We start from the raw sequence: 9132 nt of genomic DNA, 5'->3' as shown, positions 1-9132 counted from the left end.
ACCAGAAAGATTGCTCTTCTCCTTTCCACGGCCGGGAACCATGCCATCCACATCTTCAACACTCTCACCTTTGCAGATGACGAAGACAAGACGAAATTTAAGACAGTTCTCCTCAAATTTGACACTCACTTCAGCGTGGAGGTGAATGAAAGTTTTGAACTCTACGTGTTCCAGCAGCGTTTGCAGGGTAAGGACGAACCTTTCCAATCCTTTTTATCGCACCTCCGCATCCTTGCGCAATCTTGCAGCTACGGGCCCACCTCCGACTCCATGATACGCGACCAGCTCGTTTTCGGTGTTCAATCGGACCCCCTACGTCAGCAGCTCCTCAAAGTTAAGCAACTCACCCTAGCGACCGCCATTGAGACCTGTGTTCTGCATGAAAATGCCACCAGTCGGTACTCCCATATACAAGCGGCTGAAACGGCGTGGCAAGGTCCCCACGAGGCGGAACGGGTCCAAGTAATTGAACACCTCCAGGGCCTCAGCCTGGATGAAGGCGGCCATTTCACGCGCTTTTCGCGGACTCCCGCGCTTGTACGCACCAAACGAGGGGACGCCGATGTGGAGGAACGTAATGTGCAGGCGCGCACCACGCAGGACTGCACCGCATATGCGCGGCAGCGCAGTGAACGTGCTGACGTCACGACGTGCAGCAACTGTGACTCCGCCCATTTAAAGCGGCAATGCCCTGCAAAACCTCGACAATGCCTACGATGTGGCAGACTTGGCCACTATGCTGCCTGCTGTCGAGCAGCTCAGTATTCCAATTGACATCGTTTCAGCCAGCCTCGCAGGAATGTTCGGGCAATTCAACCCACGGTCATGGAGTCCGATTCCGACCTCCCACAAGGCAGTGACACCGAGGACCCGAAAGCGCCTTTTCGAGTTGGTGTCGTAACGAAAAACAGGCTGTCCCCGAATCAAAGATACCAGCCGCTGTCGGTGTACAGCATTGATCCAGACGATGAGTGGTGTGCCACCCTCATAGTCAACCGGTCCCAAATACGATTCCGCCTGGACACTGGTGCCTCCGCCAATCTCATGGCGTGCTCTGCTTTCCAAAGCCTTCGGGTTAAACCAACCATTCTCCCATCGGCCTGCCAGCTCGTGGAGTACAATGGCAACATCATTCCTGCTACCGGCTCATGCCAACTCAAAGTTACACACAACTCATGAAAAGCCATCCTTCATTTCGAGATCGTGGGCTCCTCGAAGGACTCTCTACTTGGCGCACAGGCAAGCAAATTGCTAAACCTCGATCAAAGAGTACACTCTCTCTCTCCCGATGACACGCCCGCCTTCCAGGATGCGGACTTCAGGGTGCAACTCAATGCCATCATTGAACAGCACCGCGACGTCTTCGAAGGCATGGGCATGCTTCCATACACTTACAAGATCATACTCAAACAAAACGCCACGCCTGTGGTGCATGCACCTCGCAGAGTCCCAGCACCCCTTAAGGACCGCCTCAAGCAGCAGCTGCAGGACCTCCAAGACCAAGAAGTGATCTCCAGAGTCATGGAACCAACTGACTGGGTCAGTACCATGGCGTGCGTCAAGAAGCCTTCTGGCGAGCTCAGAATCTGCATTGATCCAAAGGATCTGAATTGCAACATAATGAGGGAGCATTACCCAATCCCCAAGCGCGAAGAGATCACATGCGAGATGGCTCGGGCCAAGATCTTCACCAAACTTGACGCCTCAAAAGGATTCTGGCAAATTCAACAAACAGGTCCAGCAGAAAACTGTGTACCTTCAACACCCCTTTTGGCAGATATTGTTACAACAGGATGCCGTTTGGGATCATATCGGCGTCAGAAGTATTCCACAAGATCATGGAACAAATGATGGAGGGCATTGAAGGTGTTTGCGTCTATGTTGACGACATAATCATTTGGTCCACCACCGTGCAGGAGCATATCAGTCGACTCCAGCGCGTTTTCAAACGCATACCAGAGCAGGGCCTACACCTCAACAGAGCCAAATGCTCCTTCGGCCAGACGGAACTCAAGTTCCTAGGGGACCACATCTCCCAGTTGGGTGTGCGGCCGAATGCGGACAAGGTGGCTGCCATCACAGCCATGAAAAAGCCAGAGGACAAGAAGGCGGTCCTCCGATTTCTGGGCATGGTCAACTTCCTAGGGAAGTTCATCCCTAACCTCACCTCCCATACCCGCAGTTCTACAACATCAGAGACGATCTGGCGGTAGTCAATGGTGTCCTCCTGAAGCTGGACCGCATCGTCATTCCACACAGCATGCACCAGCTCGTCTTGGAACAGCTACAGGAGGACCATCTTGGCGTGGAGAAGTGCCGCTGACGGGCCCGAGAGGCAGTGTACTGGCCTGGCATCAATGACGACATCGCCAACACAGTGCTCAACTGCCCCACCTGTCAGCGGTTCCAGCCGGCCCAACCACGTGAGACCCTACAGCCCCATGAGTTGGTCACGTCCCCCTGGTCCAAGGTCAGCATCGACCTGTTCCATGCGCTCGGCATGAACTATGTTCTGATTGTAGACTATTTTTCGAACTATCTGGAAGTGGTACTCTTGCACGACATCACATCGTCTGCGGTCATCCGTGCCTGTAAGGACACCTTTGTTCGTCACGGCATCCCACTCACTGTGATGTCGGACAATGGCCCCTGCTTCGCAAGCCAGGAATGGTCCAACTTTGCCAGAAGGTACAAATTTGTGCATGTGACATCCAGTCCCTTGTATCCCCAATCTAATGGCAAAGCGGAGAAGGGCGTCCACATAGTCAAACGGCTCCTCTGCAAGGCTGCCGATGCGGGATCCGACTTTTACCTCACCCGGCTGGCCTATCATCCGGCCCCACTGTCCACGGGCCTGTCGCCAGCCCAGCTCCTCGTGGGTCGCACCCTGAGGACGACGGTGCCGTCCATTCACGTCCCAGACCTCGACCACGTTCCGGTCCTTCAACGAATGCAATTATCTCGTGCACGTCACAAGACGGCTCATGACGCTCGGGCAGCTGATCTCCCTGCCCTGGCTCCAGATGACAACGTCCGCATCCATCTTCCGGATGGTGGCTGGTCTGCAACTGCTGTGGTTCTTCGGCAGGTGGCCCCCCACTCGTCTGGTTCGTCTACCGGATGGTTCCATTCAGTGCCGCAATCGGCGTGCCCTTCGTCTCGTTTCGCGCTCGCTACGTGATCCTCCGCCAGTGCTACGCCCTCCTGTTGTCCCTGACCTGGACTATGCAGAGATTCCAGATACTCTGCATCCTCCTCACTCCGACGCAGTCCAGCCCGCTCCTCAGCTGGTGGCTCCTGACCCACCCTTGAGGCGGTCAACCAGAATTTGTCGCCCACCTCAGAGACTTAATTTGTGAACTTTGCACTAATGGACTCTCTGGTTCTGTTCTTCTGTTTAATCGTTCAAGTGGTTTGTATATAGTGTTCATCTCGTTATTGGTGTGACACACTGCTTTTCTGCACCAGGCACCTTCCCATGTAAATAGCTTAGTTTTATGTACATAGACTTGTAAATAATTCGCACACACATAGTCAGGAACATTCGGCACACACTATTTATTGTCACGCAGGCACATTTTTTTAATATAAAAGGGGGGATGTCATAATCTACACCAGTATATCATGTGCAGACACACACACACTGATGGACACACAGTGGGACCAATCAACATACACAACACCGCAGTCAATCACCAGTGAGAGCACACGCACTATAAAGACAGGGGACATCAGAGTTCCCGCTGATTCGAGTAGCAGCCAGCAAGGAGCACAGAGCTCACAGCCTGCAACACAGACATTCACCATGTGCTGAGTGCATCACCTGGTTAGGACTAGGCAAAGGTCTATAGTTAAAGCTGGTGTTGTATTTACCCACAGTTCAAGTATGTTAATATAGTTAACCTTATAATAAAATAGAGTTGTACCACTTCAAGTGTTGGTGACCTGTTAGTGACCCAGAACACCCAACACATCAGAAAGTAAAGCATAAGTTATTGGCCGTAATTCTCTGGTCATTGGGATTCACTCTTCCTGCCGGCAGCACACCCTGCCCGGCATGCCCGGTTTCCTGGTAACCCCACGCTGCAATGGCTTCAATGGGAAATCCCATTGACAAGCGGCAGGAGTAGAGACTTCCACCACCAGCAAACAGTGCGCCACCAAGGAACAAGCAGCTGGGACCAGAGAATCCCACCCATAATTGAAAAAGTGAGGCATCCAATTGCAGGTAAGGCAATCCAGAAAGATTTCTCTTATTGCAAAGTTTCTGGAAGAACCCTTCAGGTGTTGTGAAATTCTGACTTTGGTAGGGAATGTTACAGCATTTCCCTCAGGAATCCCCTTCAGGAACATAACTATCACCTCCTGTCTACCTCCACCAGTAATGCCTACAACTCCCCATCCATCACCCTGGAACCCTCTCTCTGATCTATTGTTTAACCTCCCTTTAAGAGACAGACTGCATGCACACTGTGCCATCAGACAAGGTGCTCAGCTTCCTGCTAAGAGCAGAGGCAGTCACAAGGCACTCAGCCCGACATTAAAGTCAGGTAAATGACGTGGCAGCGCCAAATCTGTGTGCTTCCCACCTCCACCGGAATCATTTTGCGAGCAAGTCACAAATCACATACCTGCATCCAAAAAACGATGCAAGTCAATTTTTATCACTGCATGTGTGTGTACCTGCACCACATGGACTGTAGCGGTTCAAGAAGAACAGCAACACCTTCCCAAGGGCAATTAGGGATGGGCAACAAATGTTGGCGTAGCTGGCGATGCCCACATCCCATGAAAGAATAAAACAAATTGTTTGAATCTTGCCAATCAGCTTTCTGTCGCTGCCAAATCTCTAATTATAGTTATAAATGACTTTCTTTGTGAACGCGACCATGGTGCATTTGCCTCCTTGTTCTCCTCAAACTCAGTGTAGCCTTTAACAAGGTTGACATCCTCCAATGCATTTTCTCCATTGTGCACCTTAATGGGAATACCTTTGCTTTATTTCAGTCTTACCTATCCATTCAAAGCTGGAGAATCAACACCAATGGCTTCTCCCTGACCCTTCACACCATTACTTCTTTAACAATTTATCCTTCGCCCCTTCCTCTTTCCCCTCTATGCTTTACTCTTCGGTGACATTATTGGAAGACATTAAAGCAGGTTCCACATGTACGCTGACATAACCCAGCTCTCCGGTCTCCATCATGACACTCAGCCCTTTCCAATAGGTTTGACCTGCCTAGGCTGCCAGCACTGCTTTCCCCTTGCTCAGGTCTTGTGTTAAACTTACAGATTTGGCCCCAACGACATTGTTGCCCTGTTTAAATTGGATGCCATTGGCTTGGGGTGGATATGCTTGAAAATCAGTCAGCAGATGAGGATTGGGAAAGGCTGCGGCATCATTTGGGAACACCTCATCACAGTTACCATGAGATTCTGCATTTCGCATTAATGGGACGCTTGCATAACCTCGATTTCTTTTTTTCTCCACCACTGGAGGCTGTACCTTCAACTTGCTGGGCTGTAAGCCATGTGAATTCCCTCCCTGAACCTCTCTGCAACTCTACCTCTGCTCCCTCCTTTTAGAAACTGATTAAAATTGAATTATTTGACAAAACTCTTGGTCACTTGTCCTAATATCTCCTTGTGTGGCTTGATGGGCTCAAATGTTGCCCAATATTGTTCCTGTGATGTGTCGTGGGGACTTTACGACTTCAATAGCACAATATAAATGTATGTTGTTGTTGTGATATCATCTCTGAGGTTGATAAGGTTTCTGGTTCTTACCACACCACACCCCCCCCCCCCCCCCCCACATAAGGCTGAGTAGCAATTCTTCACATTCTTGTCTCCATTGAAATATAAGGTTACTCAGCCAAAAATATCGAGGTAGTCACCCTTCTGCAATCTGGATATGTCACAGGATGACATTGTAATCCAAATTAGGGTGGAAATTACGTTATTTAATTCAGCTCCTTTGATTAATCTTGAACTTATTTGTTCAGCAAAATATTGTCCACTTTCTGCCTGGTTTAAGCAGTTCTTTGCTGTGTAAACAGCCCTGTTCATTATGATCCACAGCAACTGCCCAGTGGAATTGTAAAAGTCAGCCGATATTACTCATCCTCAGCCAGCTGCATTGATTACCTGGAATATTAGATTTTTCATTCTCTTTCACTCTTCATTTTCCAACAAAGGGTACACATTGTTTACAAAATATTGTACACTTTCTGCCTCCAAATAAACATGATATATGCACCATTTACATTGCCCTTTCCTCGACTGAAGGTGTGACCTATGTTACACTATGTCCTCTTGCATCTCATCCAAGTTGACAGTCCGGAAATGTGGCTCTAGATGGTGACAGTTGGCAGGTTATTCAACTGTAAGGACATCCCTCTACAGCCTGGTCCAATGCTCACGCAATAATCCTCACCTTTACAATGCAAAACTACAGGTTTTTTCAGGAACGGAGAACAATAAGAGATTTCAAGAAGACAGAGAAATGACAGGTGCAGAGATATGTGAGGGATCACAATATCAGATTAAAAAATTGGAAGGGTGAGTATATTTAATGGAAAAATTCTGAAGACAGTTTTGCATCCCAAACCTCATTTGAATTTAGTAGGTAGGCAGCAAACACTAGACACACTTCCTGACGTAGCTCACCGCTCTTCGATTGCAAGGTGACCAGCAGGAGCCTGAAGATAGGTGTTTAGAGAGATGAGGTGGACCTCGATGATGGAAAGCATGATACCAATTAGACATGCCTGCTCCTTCTGGATCTGAAATTTAAAAACAAAAATGCTTTATGCTCATTTCCTGATCAGAAAACATACAGAACATTTGTGTAAGACAGGAGAGTACAATTACAATGAGGCATTGATAGATTAAGGAAGCAGACAGAACTGTGGCATATGGTTTTCATCACAGTTAAGTGTGAGTTCATCCATTTTGGAGCAGAAAATATTAATAAATATGATTTTAATTGTGAAATATTAGGATTAGAGATCCAGAGATAAAGAGATTTACCTGTAAAAAGATCACTTAAATGTATTAACAATATGAAAAAAGAATCAAGAATACTTATGGAATGTTAGCCTTTGTAATTAGTGGGCTAGAATAATAATAGGGAGGAGGTTTTACGATAACTGCACAAAGTCCAGATTAAACCACATCTGGAATACTGAGCCTGGTTCTTGGTGCCAGACATTAGAAGAGATATAGTGCCTTGGAAGGAGGACAGTGCAAATTCACCCAAACATTACTTGGGCTTCACGGGTCAGATATTATGAGGAGAGAATATATATAAATAGAATGGGCCTCTGCTTCCACAGATTCCGCTCCTAGTTTCCTACTGATCCTTCCCAGTTGTTCCTTTCTCGCCCGACCTTCTGACTGGGAACTGTTTAGGGCGGCACGCTCCTGAGGCCTTCAATCAGGGGCTGCAGAGGCCCTTTTTTATGTCACCACACAGGTAATTCTAAATGACAAGATACTTTCAAAAGCCATAGAGAAGGTAGGTTTTTAAAATAAGGGTTGTGGGAGAGATGGGGGGGGGGGGGTTCAATTGGTTGTTGGAAGAGGGAATCCATTGGTCAGTGGGGAGGGAGCGGTTGGGCAGTGGGGGTGGTCAGTTGGTTCGAAGAGTGATTGGTTGGAAGGGGGGAATGGTTGGGGAATTGCTTGGTCATGGGGGTGGTCAGGTGTTCAGTGGATTCTGGGTGTGTGGGGTTGGTGGTCAGTGAAAGGATGGGTGTCAGGTGGGCAGTGGGAAGGTGGGGGTCAGGTAGTCAATAGGGGTTTGGTTGGGTTGGGGGGTTGGTCAGGGAGGTTGGCCAAGGAGGTTGGATGGTTGGGTGGAGGTAGTCGGGGTGTCAATTGGTGAGTGGGGGAATTGGTTGGTTGAGGCTGTTTGTCAATGGGGGTCAGAGGTCAATATGGGTGATCGGTCAGGTGGGAGAGATTGGCAGGAGTATTTGGGGGGGGGGGGTGTAGTCAGGGGGTGTGTGATCAATGATGGATTTGATTGGTCAGTGGGGTCAATTGGCGAGTGGGATAGCTAATAGTTCGGGAGGGTCAGGTTGTCAATTAAGAGGCGGTTCAGTTGGAGGGGAGGGGTGGGGTTGGTCAGGGTGGGTTCGGGTTGGCCAAGAGGTGTGGATTGGTCAGTTGGGAGGTTGGTTGGTCAGTGGAGGTGTTGGTTGTTCACAGGGGTCGGTCGGGGTGGATCACGTGGTCAGTGTTGGGCTAGGTGTCAGGTAATTGAGGGGGTTGGTTGGGGTGCTGTGTGGTCAGTGGGAGTATGTGTGGTTCAGATGGTTGGGTGACGGTTTGTTGGGGGGGGCGTTCAGGTGGTCAGCAAGGTCCTGTGCAGGGTCATTTCCCACTGGAAGTTAGAAATTCCCATGCAATTGATGGACAAACCTGACCACTGTATAGCACAGTGGGCTAAACAGCTGGCTTGTAATGCAGAACAATGCCAGCAGCGCAGGTTCCATTCCCTTACCAGCCTCCCCGAACAGGTGCCGGAATGTGGTGACTAAGGGTTTTTCACAGGAACTTCATTGAAGCCTACTTGTGACAATAAGTGATTATTATTTTCTTATGTTTGTACAAAAAATATGCTTAATCAATAATAATTGGGATGACTTCCCCCCTCTTTGATTCAGGCAATGCTATAAGTACTATTTGTATCCTAATGCTGCCTCGGCTGAAATCAACTGACCTATAAACCAGGGATTGAATGGAATAATAATATAAAATCCACAGCATAAGATACAAGGTAATTTGGCCCAACAGTTTATACTAGTGTCTATACTGCACATAAGCTTCCTCTCACTCTAACTGCCTGTTCAACCCTACCTCCATACCCTATTCATGTTCACCTCTCCTTCATGCAAAGGATCCACTGGCTCTTCATAGGCCACACCTGCAAAGACATAAAAAACGTCAATTAAAAGAGAGAATTCTTCTCAACGGAGAGCAGACTGCTGATATGCTGGAGCCAAAGTATCTCAGCTTGTGTAGTACCACCACTGGTCACAGCAATACGCTGTCTGCTTCATACAAGAGTAATATGCTCTCCCATCTCTAACCTGCTGAGGAGAAGTTGCCCCTGAATCTCCAGGG

The sequence above is a fragment of the Scyliorhinus torazame genome, chromosome 8 (genome assembly GCF_047496885.1).
Source record: "Scyliorhinus torazame isolate Kashiwa2021f chromosome 8, sScyTor2.1, whole genome shotgun sequence".
Classification (NCBI taxonomy): domain Eukaryota; kingdom Metazoa; phylum Chordata; class Chondrichthyes; order Carcharhiniformes; family Scyliorhinidae; genus Scyliorhinus; species Scyliorhinus torazame.
This window is presented reverse-complemented; position numbering follows the sequence as displayed.